At 31.7% G+C, this 18202-nt stretch overlaps 24 non-coding genes across 24 annotated transcripts; all 24 read left to right on the top strand.

Annotated features, from left to right (window-relative positions):
* The first annotated feature begins 155 nt into the window (after positions 1 to 155).
* On the top strand, positions 156 to 228 carry TRNAV-AAC (transfer RNA valine (anticodon AAC)). Its single transcript has one exon. It is a non-coding gene; the product is annotated as a tRNA-Val (tRNA).
* A 648-nt stretch (positions 229 to 876) lies between these two features.
* TRNAV-AAC (transfer RNA valine (anticodon AAC)) lies at positions 877 to 949 on the top strand. The gene has a single exon. It is a non-coding gene; the product is annotated as a tRNA-Val (tRNA).
* An 868-nt stretch (positions 950 to 1817) lies between these two features.
* TRNAV-CAC (transfer RNA valine (anticodon CAC)) lies at positions 1818 to 1890 on the top strand. The gene has a single exon. It is a non-coding gene; the product is annotated as a tRNA-Val (tRNA).
* A 429-nt stretch (positions 1891 to 2319) lies between these two features.
* TRNAV-AAC (transfer RNA valine (anticodon AAC)) lies at positions 2320 to 2392 on the top strand. The gene has a single exon. It is a non-coding gene; the product is annotated as a tRNA-Val (tRNA).
* Positions 2393 to 3260: 868 nt separating this feature from the next.
* TRNAV-CAC (transfer RNA valine (anticodon CAC)) lies at positions 3261 to 3333 on the top strand. The gene has a single exon. It is a non-coding gene; the product is annotated as a tRNA-Val (tRNA).
* A 429-nt stretch (positions 3334 to 3762) lies between these two features.
* On the top strand, positions 3763 to 3835 carry TRNAV-AAC (transfer RNA valine (anticodon AAC)). The gene has a single exon. It is a non-coding gene; the product is annotated as a tRNA-Val (tRNA).
* Positions 3836 to 4484: 649 nt separating this feature from the next.
* Positions 4485 to 4557, top strand: TRNAV-AAC (transfer RNA valine (anticodon AAC)). Its single transcript has one exon. It is a non-coding gene; the product is annotated as a tRNA-Val (tRNA).
* An 868-nt stretch (positions 4558 to 5425) lies between these two features.
* TRNAV-CAC (transfer RNA valine (anticodon CAC)) lies at positions 5426 to 5498 on the top strand. The gene has a single exon. It is a non-coding gene; the product is annotated as a tRNA-Val (tRNA).
* A 431-nt stretch (positions 5499 to 5929) lies between these two features.
* On the top strand, positions 5930 to 6002 carry TRNAV-AAC (transfer RNA valine (anticodon AAC)). The gene has a single exon. It is a non-coding gene; the product is annotated as a tRNA-Val (tRNA).
* A 648-nt stretch (positions 6003 to 6650) lies between these two features.
* TRNAV-AAC (transfer RNA valine (anticodon AAC)) lies at positions 6651 to 6723 on the top strand. The gene has a single exon. It is a non-coding gene; the product is annotated as a tRNA-Val (tRNA).
* Positions 6724 to 7591: 868 nt separating this feature from the next.
* TRNAV-CAC (transfer RNA valine (anticodon CAC)) lies at positions 7592 to 7664 on the top strand. The gene has a single exon. It is a non-coding gene; the product is annotated as a tRNA-Val (tRNA).
* Positions 7665 to 8094: 430 nt separating this feature from the next.
* On the top strand, positions 8095 to 8167 carry TRNAV-AAC (transfer RNA valine (anticodon AAC)). The gene has a single exon. It is a non-coding gene; the product is annotated as a tRNA-Val (tRNA).
* Positions 8168 to 8813: 646 nt separating this feature from the next.
* Positions 8814 to 8886, top strand: TRNAV-AAC (transfer RNA valine (anticodon AAC)). Its single transcript has one exon. It is a non-coding gene; the product is annotated as a tRNA-Val (tRNA).
* Positions 8887 to 9598: 712 nt separating this feature from the next.
* On the top strand, positions 9599 to 9671 carry TRNAV-AAC (transfer RNA valine (anticodon AAC)). The gene has a single exon. It is a non-coding gene; the product is annotated as a tRNA-Val (tRNA).
* An 868-nt stretch (positions 9672 to 10539) lies between these two features.
* On the top strand, positions 10540 to 10612 carry TRNAV-CAC (transfer RNA valine (anticodon CAC)). Its single transcript has one exon. It is a non-coding gene; the product is annotated as a tRNA-Val (tRNA).
* Positions 10613 to 11041: 429 nt separating this feature from the next.
* TRNAV-AAC (transfer RNA valine (anticodon AAC)) lies at positions 11042 to 11114 on the top strand. The gene has a single exon. It is a non-coding gene; the product is annotated as a tRNA-Val (tRNA).
* Positions 11115 to 11982: 868 nt separating this feature from the next.
* On the top strand, positions 11983 to 12055 carry TRNAV-CAC (transfer RNA valine (anticodon CAC)). The gene has a single exon. It is a non-coding gene; the product is annotated as a tRNA-Val (tRNA).
* A 429-nt stretch (positions 12056 to 12484) lies between these two features.
* TRNAV-AAC (transfer RNA valine (anticodon AAC)) lies at positions 12485 to 12557 on the top strand. The gene has a single exon. It is a non-coding gene; the product is annotated as a tRNA-Val (tRNA).
* Positions 12558 to 13206: 649 nt separating this feature from the next.
* Positions 13207 to 13279, top strand: TRNAV-AAC (transfer RNA valine (anticodon AAC)). Its single transcript has one exon. It is a non-coding gene; the product is annotated as a tRNA-Val (tRNA).
* An 868-nt stretch (positions 13280 to 14147) lies between these two features.
* TRNAV-CAC (transfer RNA valine (anticodon CAC)) lies at positions 14148 to 14220 on the top strand. Its single transcript has one exon. It is a non-coding gene; the product is annotated as a tRNA-Val (tRNA).
* A 431-nt stretch (positions 14221 to 14651) lies between these two features.
* Positions 14652 to 14724, top strand: TRNAV-AAC (transfer RNA valine (anticodon AAC)). Its single transcript has one exon. It is a non-coding gene; the product is annotated as a tRNA-Val (tRNA).
* Positions 14725 to 16096: 1372 nt separating this feature from the next.
* TRNAV-AAC (transfer RNA valine (anticodon AAC)) lies at positions 16097 to 16169 on the top strand. Its single transcript has one exon. It is a non-coding gene; the product is annotated as a tRNA-Val (tRNA).
* A 649-nt stretch (positions 16170 to 16818) lies between these two features.
* TRNAV-AAC (transfer RNA valine (anticodon AAC)) lies at positions 16819 to 16891 on the top strand. The gene has a single exon. It is a non-coding gene; the product is annotated as a tRNA-Val (tRNA).
* An 868-nt stretch (positions 16892 to 17759) lies between these two features.
* TRNAV-CAC (transfer RNA valine (anticodon CAC)) lies at positions 17760 to 17832 on the top strand. The gene has a single exon. It is a non-coding gene; the product is annotated as a tRNA-Val (tRNA).
* The last annotated feature ends 370 nt before the right edge of the window (positions 17833 to 18202 follow it).

Below are 18202 nucleotides of genomic sequence, written 5' to 3'. Positions count from 1 at the left end.
TAATAAGTGAATGTGTCCTCTTGAAATGCAAAGTGGAAAAATAGCGTCAAAATTATTAGAAAATAGGAAAAAAAGTTTAGAAAAAATTATATTTCTAAGAAAAGCATGTGTCATTTGTACTTCCAGACTAGATAGTGATGGGACCACGCGAGTCAGTTTCTGTAGTGTAGTGGTTATCACGTTCGCCTAACACGTGAAAGATCCCCAGTTCGAAACTGGGCAGAAACAATCTTTTAGCTTTAGAATTTTAAAACAATTAATTTTTGGGTAAAATGCTCAATAAAAATACAATCAGATAAAAAGTTTATTTTAGCATGCCATACTGAATGTCAAAGATCATTTTTTATTGGATGATGGTCTCAAATTTTTCATGTAGTATCTGTAGTGTAGTGATTTCATGTTTGCCTCACACGTGAAAGGTCCCCAGTTCGAAATTGGCAGAAACATATTTTGTTACCTAAACACTTTGAATTCAATAATTTATATTTTGATAACTATCTACTGTTGCATTGCTCAATGAAAAAGCAAGCAAAAAATCATATTGCAGAATATCAAAAGTCAGTTTCAATTCTACCATGCATATTGGATGGTGTTGCATTCATGAAGTACCTGTAGTGTAGAGTTATTCACATTTATCCAATATGCATAAGGTCCCCCTTCAAAATTGGTCAGAAATACATTAAAAAATTTTTTTTTAGTAAATACAATGATCAGAATTGATAATAAGTGAATGTGTCCTCTTGAAATGCAAAGTGGAAAAATAGCGTCAAAATTATTAGAAAATAGGAAAAAAAGTTTAGAAAAAATTATATTTCTAAGAAAAGCATGTGTCATGTGTACATCCAGACTAGATAGTGATGAAATTCACGAGAGTCAGTTTCTGTAGTGTAGTGGTTATCTCGTTCACCTAACACGCGAAAGGTCCCCAGTTCGAAACTGGGCAGAAACAATCTTTTAGCTGTAGAATTTTAAAACAATTAATTTTTGGGTAAAATGCTCAATAAAAATACAATCAGATAAAAAGTTTATTTTAGCATGCCATACTGAATGTCAAAGATCATTTTTTACTGGATGATGGTCGCAAATTTTTCATGTAGTATCTGTAGTGTAGTGATTTCATGTTTGCCTCACGCGTGAAAGGTCCCCAGTTCGAAATTGGCAGAAACATATTTTGTTACCTAAACACTTTGAATTCAATAATTTATATTTTGATAACTATATACTGTTGCATTGCTCAATGAAAAAGCAAGCAAAAAATCATATTGCAGAATATCAAAAGTCAATTTCCCTTCTACCATGCATATTGGATGGTGTTGCATTCATGAAGTACCTGTAGTGTAGTATTATTCACATTTAGCCAATATGCATAAGGTTCCCCTTCAAAATTGGTCAGAAATACATTAAAAATAGATTTTTTTATTAAATACAATGATCAGAACTATTAATAAGTGAATGTGTCCTCTTGAAATGCAAAGTGGAAAAAATAGCATAGAAATTATTAGAAAATAGAAAAATAAGTTTAGAAAAAAAAATTCTAAGAAAACGGTTTGCCAATGGTACTTCCCGACTCCATAGTGATGAGATCTTCAAAAGTCAGTTTCTGTATTGTAGTGGTTATCACATTCGCCTAAAACACAAAAGGTCCCCAGTTCGAAACTAGGCAGAAATATGCTGTTATCTTTAGAATTTTAAATCAAGGGATTTTCGGTTGAAATGCCAAATAAAAATGCAATCATATAAAAAGTTTATTTCAGAATGCCATAATGTATGTCAAAGATCATTTTTTATTGGATGGCGGGAGATTCTGTTTTCATGTAGTTTCTGTAGTGTAGTGGTTATCACGTTCGCCTCACACGCGAAAGGTCCCCAGTTCGAAACTGGGCAGAAACATATTTTGTTACCTAAACACTTTGAATTCAATAATTTATATTTTGATAACTATCTACTGTTGCATTGCTCAATGAAAAAGCAAGCAAAAATCATATTGCAGAATATCAAAAGTCAATTTCCCTTCTACCATGCATATTGGATGGTGTTGCATTCATGAAGTACCTGTAGTGTAGAGTTATTCACATTTACCCAATATGCATAAGGTCCCCCTTCAAAATTGGTCAGAAATACATGAAAAAAATTTTTTTTAGTAAATACAATGATCAGAATTGATAATAAGTGAATGTGTCCTCTTGAAATGCAAAGTGGAAAAATAGCGTCAAAATTATTAGAAAATAGGAAAAAAAGTTTAGAAAAAATCATATTTCTAAGAAAAGCATGTGTCATTTGTACTTCCAGACTAGATAGTGATGGAATCCACAAGTGTCAGTTTCTGTAGTGTAGTGGTTATCACGTTCGCATAACACGCGAAAGGTCCCCAGTTCGAAACTGGGCAGAAACAATCTTTTAGCTTTAGAATTTTAAAACAATGAATTTTTGGGTAAAATGCTCAATAAAAATACAATCAGATAAAAAGTTTATTTTAGCATGCCATACTGAATATCAAAGATCATTTTTTATTGGATGATGGTCTCAAATTTTTCATGTAGTATCTGTAGTGTAGTGATTTCATGTTTACCTCACACGTGAAAGGTCCCCAGTTCGAAATTGGCAGAAACATATTTTGTTACCTAAACACTTTGAATTCAATAATTTATATTTTGATAACTATCTACTGTTGCATTGCTCAATGAAAAAGCAAGCAAAAAATCATATTGCAGAATATCAAAAGTCAATTTCCCTTCTACCATGCATATTGGATGGTGTTGCATTCATGAAGTACCTGTAGTGTAGTATTATTCACATTTAGCCAATATGCATAAGGTTCCCCTTCAAAATTGGTCAGAAATACATTAAAAATAGATTTTTTTATTAAATACAATGATCAGAACTATTAATAAGTGAATGTGTCCTCTTGAGATGCAAAGTGGAAAAAATAGCATAGAAATTATTAGAAAATAGAAAAATAAGTTTAGAAAAAAAAATTCTAAGAAAACGGTTTGCCAATGGTACTTCCCGACTCCATAGTGATGAGATCTTCAAAAGTCAGTTTCTGTATTGTAGTGGTTATCACATTCGCCTAAAACACAAAAGGTCCCCAGTTCGAAACTGGGCAGAAATATGCTGTTATCTTTAGAATTTTAAAACAAGGGATTTTTGGTTGAAATGCCAAATAAAAATGCAATCATATAAAAAGTTTATTTCATAATGTCATAATGTATGTCAAAGATCATTTTTTATTGGATGGCGGGAGATGCTGTTTCATTGTAGTTTCTGTAGTGTAGTGGTTATCACGTTCGCCTCACACGCGAAAGGTCCCCAGTTCGAAACTGGGCAGAAACATATTTTGTTACCTAAACACTTTGAATTCAATAATTTATATTTTGATAACTATCTACTGTTGCATTGCTCAATGAAAAAGCAAGCAAAAATCATATTGCAGAATATCAAAAGTCAATTTCCCTTCTACCATGCATATTGGATGGTGTTGCATTCATGAAGTACCTGTAGTGTAGAGTTATTCACATTTACCCAATATGCATAAGGTCCCCCTTCAAAATTGGTCAGAAATACATTCAAAAAATATTTTTTTAGTAAATACAATGATCAGAATTGATAATAAGTGAATGTGTCCTCTTGAAATGCAAAGTGGAAAAATAGCGTCAAAATTATTAGAAAATAGGAAAAAAAGTTTAGAAAAAATTATATTTCTAAGAAAAGCTTGTGTCATTTGTACTTCCAGACTAGATAGTGATGGGACCACGTGAGTCAGTTTCTGTAGTGTAGTGGTTATCACGTTCGCCTAACACGTGAAAGATCCCCAGTTCGAAACTGGGCAGAAACAATCTTTTAGCTTTAGAATTTTAAAACAATTAATTTTTGGGTAAAATGCTCAATAAAAATACAATCAGATAAAAAGTTTATTTTAGCATGCCATACTGAATGTCAAAGATCATTTTTTATTGGATGATGGTCTCAAATTTTTCATGTAGTATCTGTAGTGTAGTGATTTCATGTTTGCCTCACACGTGAAAGGTCCCCAGTTCGAAATTGGCAGAAACATATTTTGTTACCTAAACACTTTGAATTCAATAATTTATATTTTGATAACTATCTACTGTTGCATTGCTCAATGAAAAAGCAAGCAAAAAATCATATTGCAGAATATCAAAAGTCAATTTCAATTCTACCATGTATATTGGATGGTGTTGCATTCATGAAGTACCTGTAGTGTAGAGTTATTCACATTTATCCAATATGCATAAGGTCCCCCTTCAAAATTGGTCAGAAATACATTAAAAAAAATTTTTTTTAGTAAATACAATGATCAGAATTGATAATAAGTGAATGTGTCCTCTTGAAATGCAAAGTGGAAAAATAGCATCAAAATTATTAGAAAATAGGAAAAAAAGTTTAGAAAAAATTATATTTCTAATAAAAGCATGTGTCATGTGTACATCCAGACTAGATAGTGATGGGATTCACGAGAGTCAGTTTCTGTAGTGTAGTGGTTATCACGTTCGCCTAACACGCGAAAGGTCGCCAGTTCGAAACTGGGCAGAATCAGTCTTTTAGCTTTAGAATTTTAAAACAATGAATTTTTGGGTAAAATGCTCAATAAAAATACAATCAGATAAAAAGTTTATTTTAGCATGCCATACTGAATGTCAAAGATCATTTTTTATTGGATGATGGTCGCAAATTTTTCATGTAGTATCTGTAGTGTAGTGATTTCATGTTTGCCTCACGCGTGAAAGTTCCTCAGTTCGAAATTGGCAGAAACATATTTTGTTACCTAAACACTTTGAATTCAATAATTTATATTTTGATAACTATATACTGTTGCATTGCTCAATGAAAAAGCAAGCAAAAAATCATATTGCAGAATATCAAAAGTCAATTTCCCTTCTACCATGCATATTGGATGGTGTTGCATTCATGAAGTACCTGTAGTGTAGTATTATTCACATTTAGCCAATATGCATAAGGTTCCCCTTCAAAATTGGTCAGAAATACATTAAAAATAGATTTTTTTATTAAATACAATGATCAGAACTATTAATAAGTGAATGTGTCCTCTTGAAATGCAAAGTGGAAAAAATAGCATAGAAATTATTAGAAAATAGAAAAATAAGTTTAGAAAAAAAAATTCTAAGAAAACGGTTTGCCAATGGTACTTCCCGACTCCATAGTGATGAGATCTTCAAAAGTCAGTTTCTGTATTGTAGTGGTTATCACATTCGCCTAAAACACAAAAGGTCCCCAGTTCGAAACTGGGCAGAAATATGCTGTTATCTTTAGAATTTTAAATCAAGGGATTTTTGGTTGAAATGCCAAATAAAAATGCAATCATATAAAAAGTTTATTTCAGAATGCCATAATGTATGTCAAAGATCATTTTTTATTGGATGGCGGGAGATGCTGTTTTATTGTAGTTTCTGTAGTGTAGTGGTTATCACGTTCGCCTCACACGCGAAAGGTCCCCAGTTCGAAACTGGGCAGAAACATATTTTGTTACCTAAACACTTTGAATTCAATAATTTATATTTTGATAACTATCTACTGTTGCATTGCTCAATGAAAAAGCAAGCAAAAATCATATTGCAGAATATCAAAAGTCAATTTCCCTTCTACCATGCATATTGGATGGTGTTGCATTCATGAAGTACCTGTAGTGTAGTATTATTCACATTTAGCCAATATGCATAAGGTTCCCCTTCAAAATTGGTCAGAAATACATTCAAAAAATATTTTTTTAGTAAATACAATGATCAGAATTGATAATAAGTGAATGTGTCCTCTTGAAATGCAAAGTGGAAAAATAGCGTCAAAATTATTAGAAAATAGGAAAAAAAAGTTTAGAAAAAATTATATTTCTAAGAAAAGCATGTGTCATTTGTACTTCCAGACTAGATAGTGATGGGATGCACAAGAGTCAGTTTCTGTAGTGTAGTGGTTATCACGTTCGCCTAACACGCGAAAGGTCCCCAGTTCGAAACTGGGCAGAAACAATCTTTTAGCTTTAGAATTTTAAAACAATGAATTTTTGGGTAAAATGCTCAATAAAAATACAATCAGATAAAAAGTTTATTTTAGCATGCCATACTGAATGTCAAAGATCATTTTTTATTGGATGATGGTCGCAAATTTTTCATGTAGTATCTGTAGTGTAGTGATTTCATGTTTGCCTCACACGTGAAAGGTCCCCAGTTCGAAATTGGCAGAAACATATTTTGTTACCTAAACACTTTGAATTCAATAATTTATATTTTGATAACTATCTACTGTTGCATTGCTCAATGAAAAAGCAAGCAAAAAATCATATTGCAGAATATCAAAAGTCAATTTCCCTTCTACCATGCATATTGGATGGTGTTGCATTCATGAAGTTCCTGTAGTGTAGAGTTATTCACATTTATCCAATATGCATAAGGTCCCCCTTCAAAATTGGTCAGAAATACATTAAAAAAAAATTTTTTAGTAAATACAATGATCAGAATTGATAATAAGTGAATGTGTCCTCTCGAAATGCAAAGTGGAAAAATAGCGTCAAAATGATTAGAAAATAGGAAAAAAAGTTTAGAAAAAATTATATTTCTAATAAAAGCATGTGTCATGTGTACATCCAGACTAGATAGTGATGAAATTCACGAGAGTCAGTTTCTGTAGTGTAGTGGTTATCACGTTCGCCTAACACGCGAAAGGTCCCCAGTTTGAAACTGGGCAGAAACAATCTTTTAGCTGTAGAATTTTAAAACAATTAATTTTTGGGTAAAATGCTCAATAAAAATACAATCAGATAAAAAGTTTATTTTAGCATGCCATACTGAATGTCAAAGATCATTTTTTACTGGATGATGGTCGCAAATTTTTCATGTAGTATCTGTAGTGTAGTGATTTCATGTTTGCCTCACGCGTGAAAGGTCCCCAGTTCGAAATTGGCAGAAACATATTTTGTTACCTAAACACTTTGAATTCAATAATTTATATTTTGATAACTATATACTGTTGCATTGCTCAATGAAAAAGCAAGCAAAAAATCATATTGCAGAATATCAAAAGTCAATTTCCCTTCTACCATGCATATTGGATGGTGTTGCATTCATGAAGTACCTGTAGTGTAGTATTATTTACATTTAGCCAATATGCATAAGGTTCCCCTTCAAAATTGGTCAGAAATACATTAAAAATAGATTTTTTTATTAAATACAATGATCAGAACTATTAATAAGTGAATGTGTCCTCTTGAAATGCAAAGTGGAAAAAATAGCATAGAAATTATTAGAAAATAGAAAAATAAGTTTAGAAAAAAAAATTCTAAGAAAACGGTTTGCCAATGGAACTTCCCGACTCCACAGTGATGAGATCTTCAAAAGTCAGTTTCTGTATTGTAGTGGTTATCACATTCGCCTAAAACACAAAAGGTCCCCAGTTCGAAACTAGGCAGAAATATGCTGTTATCTTTAGAATTTTAAAACAAGGGATTTTTGGTTGAAATGCCAAATAAAAATGCAATCATATAAAAAGTTTATTTCAGAATGTCATAATGTCTGTCAAAGATCATTTTTTATTGGATGGCGGGAGATGCTGTTTCATTGTAGTTTCTGTAGTGTAGTGGTTATCACGTTCGCCTCACACGCGAAAGGTCCCCAGTTCGAAACTGGGCAGAAACATATTTTGTTACCTAAACACTTTGAATTCAATAATTTATATTTTGATAACTATCTACTGTTGCATTGCTCAATGAAAAAGCAAGCAAAAATCATATTGCAGATTATCAAAAGTCAATTTCCCTTCTACCATGCATATTGGATGGTGTTGCATTCATGAAGTACCTGTAGTGTAGAGTTATTCACATTTACCCAATATGCTTAAGGTCCCCCTTCAAAATTGGTCAGAAATACATTCAAAAAATATTTTTTTTAGTAAATACAATGATCAGAATTGATAATAAGTGAATGTGTCCTCTTGAAATGCAAAGTGGAAAAATAGCGTCAAAATTATTAGAAAATAGGAAAAAAAGTTTAGAAAAAATTATATTTCTAAGAAAAGCATGTGTCATTTGTACTTCCAGACTAGATAGTGATGGGACCACGCGAGTCAGTTTCTGTAGTGTAGTGGTTATCACGTTCGCCTAACACGTGAAAGATCCCCAGTTCGAAACTGGGCAGAAACAATCTTTTAGCTTTAGAATTTTAAAACAATTAATTTTTGGGTAAAATGCTCAATAAAAATACAATCAGATAAAAAGTTTATTTTAGCATGCCATACTGAATGTCAAAGATCATTTTTTATTGGATGATGGTCTCAAATTTTACATGTAGTATCTGTAGTGTAGTGATTTCATGTTTGCCTCACACGTGAAAGGTCCCCAGTTCGAAATTGGCAGAAACATATTTTGTTACCTAAACACTTTGAATTCAATAATTTATATTTTGATAACTATCTACTGTTGCATTGCTCAATGAAAAAGCAAGCAAAAATCATATTGCAGAATATCAAAAGTCAATTTCCCTTCTACCATGCATATTGGATGGTGTTGCATTCATGAAGTACCTGTAGTGTAGAGTTATTCACATTTACCCAATATGCATAAGGTCCCCCTTCAAAATTGGTCAGAAATACATTAAAAAAATTTTTTTAGTAAATACAATGATCAGAATTGATAATAAGTGAATGTGTCCTCTTGAAATGCAAAGTGGAAAAATAGCGTCAAAATTATTAGAAAAAAGGAAAAAAAGTTTAGAAAAAATCATATTTCTAAGAAAAGCATGTGTCATTTGTACTTCCAGACTAGATAGTGATGGAATCCACAAGTGTCAGTTTCTGTAATGTAGTGGTTATCACGTTCGCATAACACGCGAAAGGTCCCCAGTTCGAAACTGGGCAGAAACAATCTTTTAGCTTTAGAATTTTAAAACAATGAATTTTTGGGTAAAATGCTCAATAAAAATACAATCAGATAAAAAGTTTATTTTAGCATGCCATACTGAATATCAAAGATCATTTTTTATTGGATGATGGTCTCAAATTTTTCATGTAGTATCTGTAGTGTAGTGATTTCATGTTTACCTCACACGTGAAAGGTCCCCAGTTCGAAATTGGCAGAAACAATTGTAGTGGTTATCACGTTCGCCTCACACGCGAGAGGTCCCCAGTTCGAAACTGGGCAGAAACATATTTTGTTACCTAAACACTTTGAATTCAATAATTTATATTTTGATAACTATCTACTGTTGCATTGCTCAATGAAAAAGCAAGCAAAAATCATATTGCAGAATATCAAAAGTCAATTTCCCTTCTACCATGCATATTGGATGGTGTTGCATTCATGAAGTACCTGTAGTGTAGAGTTATTCACATTTACCCAATATGCATAAGGTCTCCCTTCAAAATTGGTCAGAAATACATTCAAAAAATATTTTTTTATTAAATACAATGATCAGAATTGATAATAAGTGAATGTGTCCTCTTGAAATGCAAAGTGGAAAAATAGCGTCAAAATTATTAGAAAATAGGAAAAAAAGTTTAGAAAAAATTATATTTCTAAGAAAAGCATGTGTCATTTGTACTTCCAGACTAGATAGTGATGGGACCACGCGAGTCAGTTTCTGTAGTGTAGTGGTTATCACGTTCGCCTAACACGTGAAAGATCCCCAGTTCGAAACTGGGCAGAAACAATCTTTTAGCTTTAGAATTTTAAAACAATTAATTTTTGGGTAAAATGCTCAATAAAAATACAATCAGATAAAAAGTTTATTTTAGCATGCCATACTGAATGTCAAAGATCATTTTTTACTGGATGATGGTCGCAAATTTTTCATGTAGTATCTGTAGTGTAGTGATTTCATGTTTGCCTCACGCGTGAAAGGTCCCCAGTTCGAAATTGGCAGAAACATATTTTGTTACCTAAACACTTTGAATTCAATAATTTATATTTTGATAACTATATACTGTTGCATTGCTCAATGAAAAAGCAAGCAAAAAATCATATTGCAGAATATCAAAAGTCAATTTCCCTTCTACCATGCATATTGGATGGTGTTGCATTCATGAAGTACCTGTAGTGTAGTATTATTCACATTTAGCCAATATGCATAAGGTTCCCCTTCAAAATTGGTCAGAAATACATTAAAAATAGATTTTTTTATTAAATACAATGATCAGAACTATTAATAAGTGAATGTGTCCTCTTGAAATGCAAAGTGGAAAAAATAGCATAGAAATTATTAGAAAATAGAAAAATAAGTTTAGAAAAAAAAATTCTAAGAAAACGGTTTGCCAATGGTACTTCCCGACTCCATAGTGATGAGATCTTCAAAAGTCAGTTTCTGTATTGTAGTGGTTATCACATTCGCCTAAAACACAAAAGGTCCCCAGTTCGAAACTAGGCAGAAATATGCTGTTATCTTTAGAATTTTAAATCAAGGGATTTTCGGTTGAAATGCCAAATAAAAATGCAATCATATAAAAAGTTTATTTCAGAATGCCATAATGTATGTCAAAGATCATTTTTTATTGGATGGCGGGAGATTCTGTTTTCATGTAGTTTCTGTAGTGTAGTGGTTATCACGTTCGCCTCACACGCGAAAGGTCCCCAGTTCGAAACTGGGCAGAAACATATTTTGTTACCTAAACACTTTGAATTCAATAATTTATATTTTGATAACTATCTACTGTTGCATTGCTCAATGAAAAAGCAAGCAAAAATCATATTGCAGAATATCAAAAGTCAATTTCCCTTCTACCATGCATATTGGATGGTGTTGCATTCATGAAGTACCTGTAGTGTAGAGTTATTCACATTTACCCAATATGCATAAGGTCCCCCTTCAAAATTGGTCAGAAATACATAAAAAAATTTTTTTTTAGTAAATACAATGATCAGAATTGATAATAAGTGAATGTGTCCTCTTGAAATGCAAAGTGGAAAAATAGCGTCAAAATTATTAGAAAATAGGAAAAAAAGTTTAGAAAAAATCATATTTCTAAGAAAAGCATGTGTCATTTGTACTTCCAGACTAGATAGTGATAGAATCCACAAGTGTCAGTTTCTGTAGTTTAGTGGTTATCACGTTCGCATAACACGCGAAAGGTCCCCAGTTCGAAACTGGGCAGAAACAATCTTTTAGCTTTAGAATTTTAAAACAATGAATTTTTGGGTAAAATGCTCAATAAAAATACAATCAGATAAAAAGTTTATTTTAGCATGCCATACTGAATATCAAAGATCATTTTTTATTGGATGATGGTCTCAAATTTTTCATGTAGTATCTGTAGTGTAGTGATTTCATGTTTACCTCACACGTGAAAGGTCCCCAGTTCGAAATTGGCAGAAACATATTTTGTTACCTAAACACTTTGAATTCAATAATTTATATTTTGATAACTATCTACTGTTGCATTGCTCAAAGAAAAAGCAAGCAAAAAATCATATTGCAGAATATCAAAAGTCAATTTCCCTTCTACCATGCATATTGGATGGTGTTGCATTCATGAAGTACCTGTAGTGTAGTATTATTCACATTTAGCCAATATGCATAAGGTTCCCCTTCAAAATTGGTCAGAAATACATTAAAAATAGATTTTTTTATTAAATACAATGATCAGAACTATTAATAAGTGAATGTGTCCTCTTGAGATGCAAAGTGGAAAAAATAGCATAGAAATTATTAGAAAATAGAAAAATAAGTTTAGAAAAAAAAATTCTAAGAAAACGGTTTGCCAATGGTACTTCCCGACTCCATAGTGATGAGATCTTCAAAAGTCAGTTTCTGTATTGTAGTGGTTATCACATTCGCCTAAAACACAAAAGGTCCCCAGTTCGAAACTGGGCAGAAATATGCTGTTATCTTTAGAATTTTAAAACAAGGGATTTTTGGTTGAAATGCCAAATAAAAATGCAATCATATAAAAAGTTTATTTCAGAATGTCATAATGTATGTCAAAGATAATTTTTTATTGGATGGCGGGAGATGCTGTTTCATTGTAGTTTCTGTAGTGTAGTGGTTATCACGTTCGCCTCACACGCGAAAGGTCCCCAGTTCGAAACTGGGCAGAAACATATTTTGTTACCTAAACACTTTGAATTCAATAATTTATATTTTGATAACTATCTACTGTTGCATTGCTCAATGAAAAAGCAAGCAAAAATCATATTGCAGAATATCAAAAGTCAATTTCCCTTCTACCATGCATATTGGATGGTGTTGCATTCATGAAGTACCTGTAGTGTAGATTTATTCACATTTACCCAATATGCATAAGGTCCTTCTTCAAAATTGGTCAGAAATACATTCAAAAAATATTTTTTTAGTAAATACAATGATCAGAATTGATAATAAGTGAATGTGTCCTCTTGAAATGCAAAGTGGAAAAATAGCGTCAAAATTATTAGAAAATAGGAAAAAAAGTTTAGAAAAAATTATATTTCTAAGAAAAGCTTGTGTCATTTGTACTTCCAGACTAGATAGTGATGGGACCACGTGAGTCAGTTTCTGTAGTGTAGTGGTTATCACGTTCGCCTAACACGTGAAAGATCCCCAGTTCGAAACTGGGCAGAAACAATCTTTTAGCTTTAGAATTTTAAAACAATTAATTTTTTGGTAAAATGCTCAATAAAAATACAATCAGATAAAAAGTTTATTTTAGCATGCCATACTGAATGTCAAAGATCATTTTTTATTGGATGATGGTCTCAAATTTTTCATGTAGTATCTGTAGTGTAGTGATTTCATGTTTGCCTCACACGTGAAAGGTCCCCAGTTCGAAATTGGCAGAAACATATTTTGTTACCTAAACACTTTGAATTCAATAATTTATATTTTGATAACTATCTACTGTTGCATTGCTCAATGAAAAAGCAAGCAAAAAATCATATTGCAGAATATCAAAAGTCAATTTCAATTCTACCATGTATATTGGATGGTGTTGCATTCATGAAGTACCTGTAGTGTAGAGTTATTCACATTTATCCAATATGCATAAGGTCCCCCTTCAAAATTGGTCAGAAATACATTAAAATTTTTTTTTTTTAGTAAATACAATGATCAGAATTGATAATAAGTGAATGTGTCCTCTTGAAATGCAAAGTGGAAAAATAGCATCAAAATTATTAGAAAATAGGAAAAAAAGTTTAGAAAAAATTATATTTCTAAGAAAAGCATGTGTCATTTGTACTTCCAGACTAGATAGTGATGGAATCCACAAGTGTCAGTTTCTGTAGTGTAGTGGTTTTCACGTTCGCATAACACGCGAAAGGTCCCCAGTTCGAAACTGGGCAGAAACAATCTTTTAGCTTTAGAATTTTAAAACAATGAATTTTTGGGTAAAATGCTCAATAAAAATACAATCAGATAAAAAGTTTATTTTAGCATGCCATACTGAATATCAAAGATCATTTTTTATTGGATGATGGTCTCAAATTTTTCATGTAGTATCTGTAGTGTAGTGATTTCATGTTATCCTCACACGTGAAAGGTCCCCAGTTCGAAATTGGCATAAACATATTTTGTTACCTAAACACTTTGAATTCAATAATTTATATTTTGATAACTATCTACTGTTGCATTGCTCAATGAAAAAGCAAGCAAAAAATCATATTGCAGAATATCAAAAGTCAATTTCCCTTCTACCATGCATATTGGATGGTGTTGCATTCATGAAGTACCTGTAGTGTAGTATTATTCACATTTAGCCAATATGCATAAGGTTCCCCTTCAAAATTGGTCAGAAATACATTAAAAATAGATTTTTTTATTAAATACAATGATCAGAACTATTAATAAGTGAATGTGTCCTCTTGAGATGCAAAGTGGAAAAAATAGCATAGAAATTATTAGAAAATAGAAAAATAAGTTTAGAAAAAAAAATTCTAAGAAAACGGTTTGCCAATGGTACTTCCCGACTCCATAGTGATGAGATCTTCAAAAGTCAGTTTCTGTATTGTAGTGGTTATCACATTCGCCTAAAATACAAAAGGTCCCCAGTTCGAAACTGGGCAGAAATATGCTGTTATCTTTAGAATTTTAAAACAAGGGATTTTTGGTTGAAATGCCAAATAAAAATGCAATCATATAAAAAGTTTATTTCAGAATGTCATAATGTATGTCAAAGATCATTTTTTATTGGATGGCGGGAGAAGCTGTTTCATTGTAGTTTCTGTAGTGTAGTGGTTATCACGTTCGCCTCACAAGCGAAAGGTCCCCAGTTCGAAACTGGGCAGAAACATATTTTGTTACCTAAACACTTTGAATTCAATAATTTATATTTTGATAACTATCTACTGTTGCATTGCTCAATGAAAAAGCAAGCAAAAAATCATATTGCAGAATATCAAAAGTCAATTTCAATTCTACCATGCATATTGGATGGTGTTGCATTCATGAAGTACCTGTAGTGTAGAGTTATTCACATTTATCCAATATGCATAAGGTCCCCCTTCAAAATTGGTCAGAAATACATAAAAAAATTTTTTTTTTAGTAAATACAATGATCAGAATTGATAATAAGTGAATGTGTCCTCTTGAAATGCAAAGTGGAAAAATAGCATCAAAATTATTAGAAAATAGGAAAAAAAGTTTAGAAAAAATTATATTTCTAAGAAAAGCATGTGTCATTTGTACTTCCAGACTAGATAGTGATGGGATACACGAGATTCAGTTTCTGTAGTGTAGTGGTTATCATGTTCGCCTAACACGCGAAAGGTCCCCAGTTCGAAACTGGGCAGAAACAATCTTTTAGCTTTAGAATTTTAAAACAATGAATTTTTGGGTAAAATGCTCAATAAAAATACAATCAGATAAAAAGTTTATTTTAGCATGCCATACTGAATGTCAAAGATCATTTTTTATTGGATGATGGTCGCAAATTTTTCATGTAGTATCTGTAGTGTAGTGATTTCATGTTTGCCTCACGCGTGAAAGTTCCCCAGTTCGAAATTGGCAGAAACATATTTTGTTACCTAAACACTTTGAATTCAATAATTTATATTTTGATAACTATATACTGTTGCATTGCTCAATGAAAAAGCAAGCAAAAAATCATATTGCAGAATATCAAAAGTCAATTTCCCTTCTACCATGCATATTGGATGGTGTTGCATTCATGAAGTACCTGTAGTGTAGTATTATTCACATTTAGCCAATATGCATAAGGTTCCCCTTCAAAATTGGTCAGAAATACATTAAAAATAGATTTTTTTATTAAATACAATGATCAGAACTATTAATAAGTGAATGTGTCCTCTTGAAATGCAAAGTGGAAAAAATAGCATAGAAATTATTAGAAAATAGAAAAATAAGTTTAGAAAAAAAAATTCTAAGAAAACGGTTTGCCAATGGTACTTCCCGACTCCATAGTGATGAGATCTTCAAAAGTCAGTTTCTGTATTGTAGTGGTTATCACATTCGCCTAAAACACAAAAGGTCCCCAGTTCGAAACTAGGCAGAAATATGCTGTTATCTTTAGAATTTTAAATCAAGGGATTTTCAGTTGAAATGCCAAATAAAAATGCAATCATATAAAAAGTTTATTTCAGAATGCCGTAATGTATGTCAAAGATCATTTTTTATTGGATGGCGGGAGATTCTGTTTTCATGTAGTTTCTGTAGTGTAGTGGTTATCACGTTCGCCCACACGCGAAAGGTCCCCAGTTCGAAACTGGGCAGAAACATATTTTGTTACCTAAACACTTTGAATTCAATAATTTATATTTTGATAACTATCTACTGTTGCATTGCTCAATGAAAAAGCAAGCAAAAATCATATTGCAGAATATCAAAAGTAAATTTCCCTTCTACCATGCATATTGGATGGTGTTGCATTCATGAAGTACCTGTAGTATAGAGTTATTCACATTTATCCAATATGCATAAGGTCCCCCTTCAAAATTGGTCAGAAATACATTAAAAAAAATTTTTTTTTATTAAATACAATGATCAGAATTGATAATAAGTGAATGTGTCCTCTTGAAATGCAAAGTGGAAAAATAGCGTCAAAATTATTAGAAAATAGGAAAAAAAAGTTTAGAAAAAATTATTTTTCTAAGAAAAGCATGTGTCATTTGTACTTCCAGACTAGATAGTGATGGAATCCACAAGAGTCAGTTTCTGTAGTGTAGTGGTTATCACGTTTGCCTAACACGCGAAAGGTCCCCAGTTCGAAACTGGGCAGAAACAATCTTTTAGCTTTAGAATTTTAAAACAATGAATTTTTGGGTAAAATGCTCAATAAAAATACAATCAGATAAAAAGTTTATTTTAGCATGCCATACTGAATGTCAAAGATCATTTTTTATTGGATGATGGTCTCAAATTTTTCATGTAGTATCTGTAGTGTAGTGATTTCATGTTTGCCTCACACGTGAAAGGTCCCCAGTTCGAAATTGGCAGAAACATATTTTGTTACCTAAACACTTTGAATTCAATAATTTATATTTTGATAACTATCTACTGTTGCATTGCTCAATGAAAAAGCAAGCAAAAAATCATATTGCAGAATATCAAAAGTCAATTTCAATTCTACCATGTATATTGGATGGTGTTGCATTCATGAAGTACCTGTAGTGTAGAGTTATTCACATTTATCCAATATGCATAAGGTCCCCCTTCAAAATTGGTCAGAAATACATTAAAAAAATTTTTTTTTAGTAAATACAATGATCAGAATTGATAATAAGTGAATGTGTCCTCTTGAAATGCAAAGTGGAAAAATAGCATCAAAATTATTAGAAAATAGGAAAAAAAGTTTAGAAAAAATTATATTTCTAAGAAAAGCATGTGTCATTTGTACTTCCAGACTAGATAGTGATGGAATCCACAAGTGTCAGTTTCTGTAGTGTAGTGGTTATCACGTTCGCATAACACGCGAAAGGTCCCCAGTTCGAAACTGGGCAGAAACAATCTTTTAGCTTTAGAATTTTAAAACAATGAATTTTTGGGTAAAATGCTCAATAAAAATACAATCAGATAAAAAGTTTATTTTAGCATGCCATACTGAATATCAAAGATCATTTTTTATTGGATGATGGTCTCAAATTTTTCATGTAGTATCTGTAGTGTAGTGATTTCATGTTATCCTCACACGTGAAAGGTCCCCAGTTCGAAATTGGCAGAAACATATTTTGTTACCTAAACACTTTGAATTCAATAATTTATATTTTGATAACTATCTACTGTTGCATTGCTCAATGAAAAAGCAAGCAAAAAATCATATTGCAGAATATCAAAAGTCAATTTCCCTTCTACCATGCATATTGGATGGTGTTGCATTCATGAAGTACCTGAAGTGTAGTATTATTCACATTTAGCCAATATGCATAAGGTTCCCCTTCAAAATTGGTCAGAAATACATTAAAAATAGATTTTTTTATTAAATACAATGATCAGAACTATTAATAAGTGAATGTGTCCTCTTGAGATGCAAAGTGGAAAAAATAGCATAGAAATTATTAGAAAATAGAAAAATAAGTTTAGAAAAAAAAATTCTAAGAAAACGGTTTGCCAATGGTACTTCCCGACTCCATAGTGATGAGATCTTCAAAAGTCAGTTTCTGTATTGTAGTGGTTATCACATTCGCCTAAAACACAAAAGGTCCCCAGTTCGAAACTGGGCAGAAATATGCTGTTATCTTTAGAATTTTAAAACAAGGGATTTTTGGTTGAAATGCCAAATAAAAATGCAATCATATAAAAAGTTTATTTCAGAATGTCATAATGTATGTCAAAGATCATTTTTTATTGGATGGCGGGAGATGCTGTTTCATTGTAGTTTATGTAGTGTAGTGGTTATCACGTTCGCCTCACAAGCGAAAGGTCCCCAGTTCGAAACTGGGCAGAAACATATTTTGTTACCTAAACACTTTGAATTCAATAATTTATATTTTGATAACTATCTACTGTTGCATTGCTCAATGAAAAAGCAAGCAAAAAATCATATTGCAGAATATCAAAAGTCAATTTCAATTCTACCATGCATATTGGATGGTGTTGCATTCATGAAGTACCTGTAGTGTAGAGTTATTCACATTTATCCAATATGCATAAGGTCCCCCTTCAAAATTGGTCAGAAATACATTAAAAAAATTTTTTTTTAGCAAATACAATGATCAGAATTGATAATAAGTGAATGTGTCCTCTTGAAATGCAAAGTGGAAAAATAGCATCAAAATTATTAGAAAATAGGAAAAAAAGTTTAGAAAAAATTATATTTC

This window comes from Pseudophryne corroboree, chromosome 4, assembly GCF_028390025.1.
Source record: "Pseudophryne corroboree isolate aPseCor3 chromosome 4, aPseCor3.hap2, whole genome shotgun sequence".
NCBI lineage: Eukaryota > Metazoa > Chordata > Amphibia > Anura > Myobatrachidae > Pseudophryne > Pseudophryne corroboree.
The sequence above is the reverse complement of the archived record's forward strand: the minus strand, read 5'-3'. Positions and strand labels throughout refer to the sequence as shown.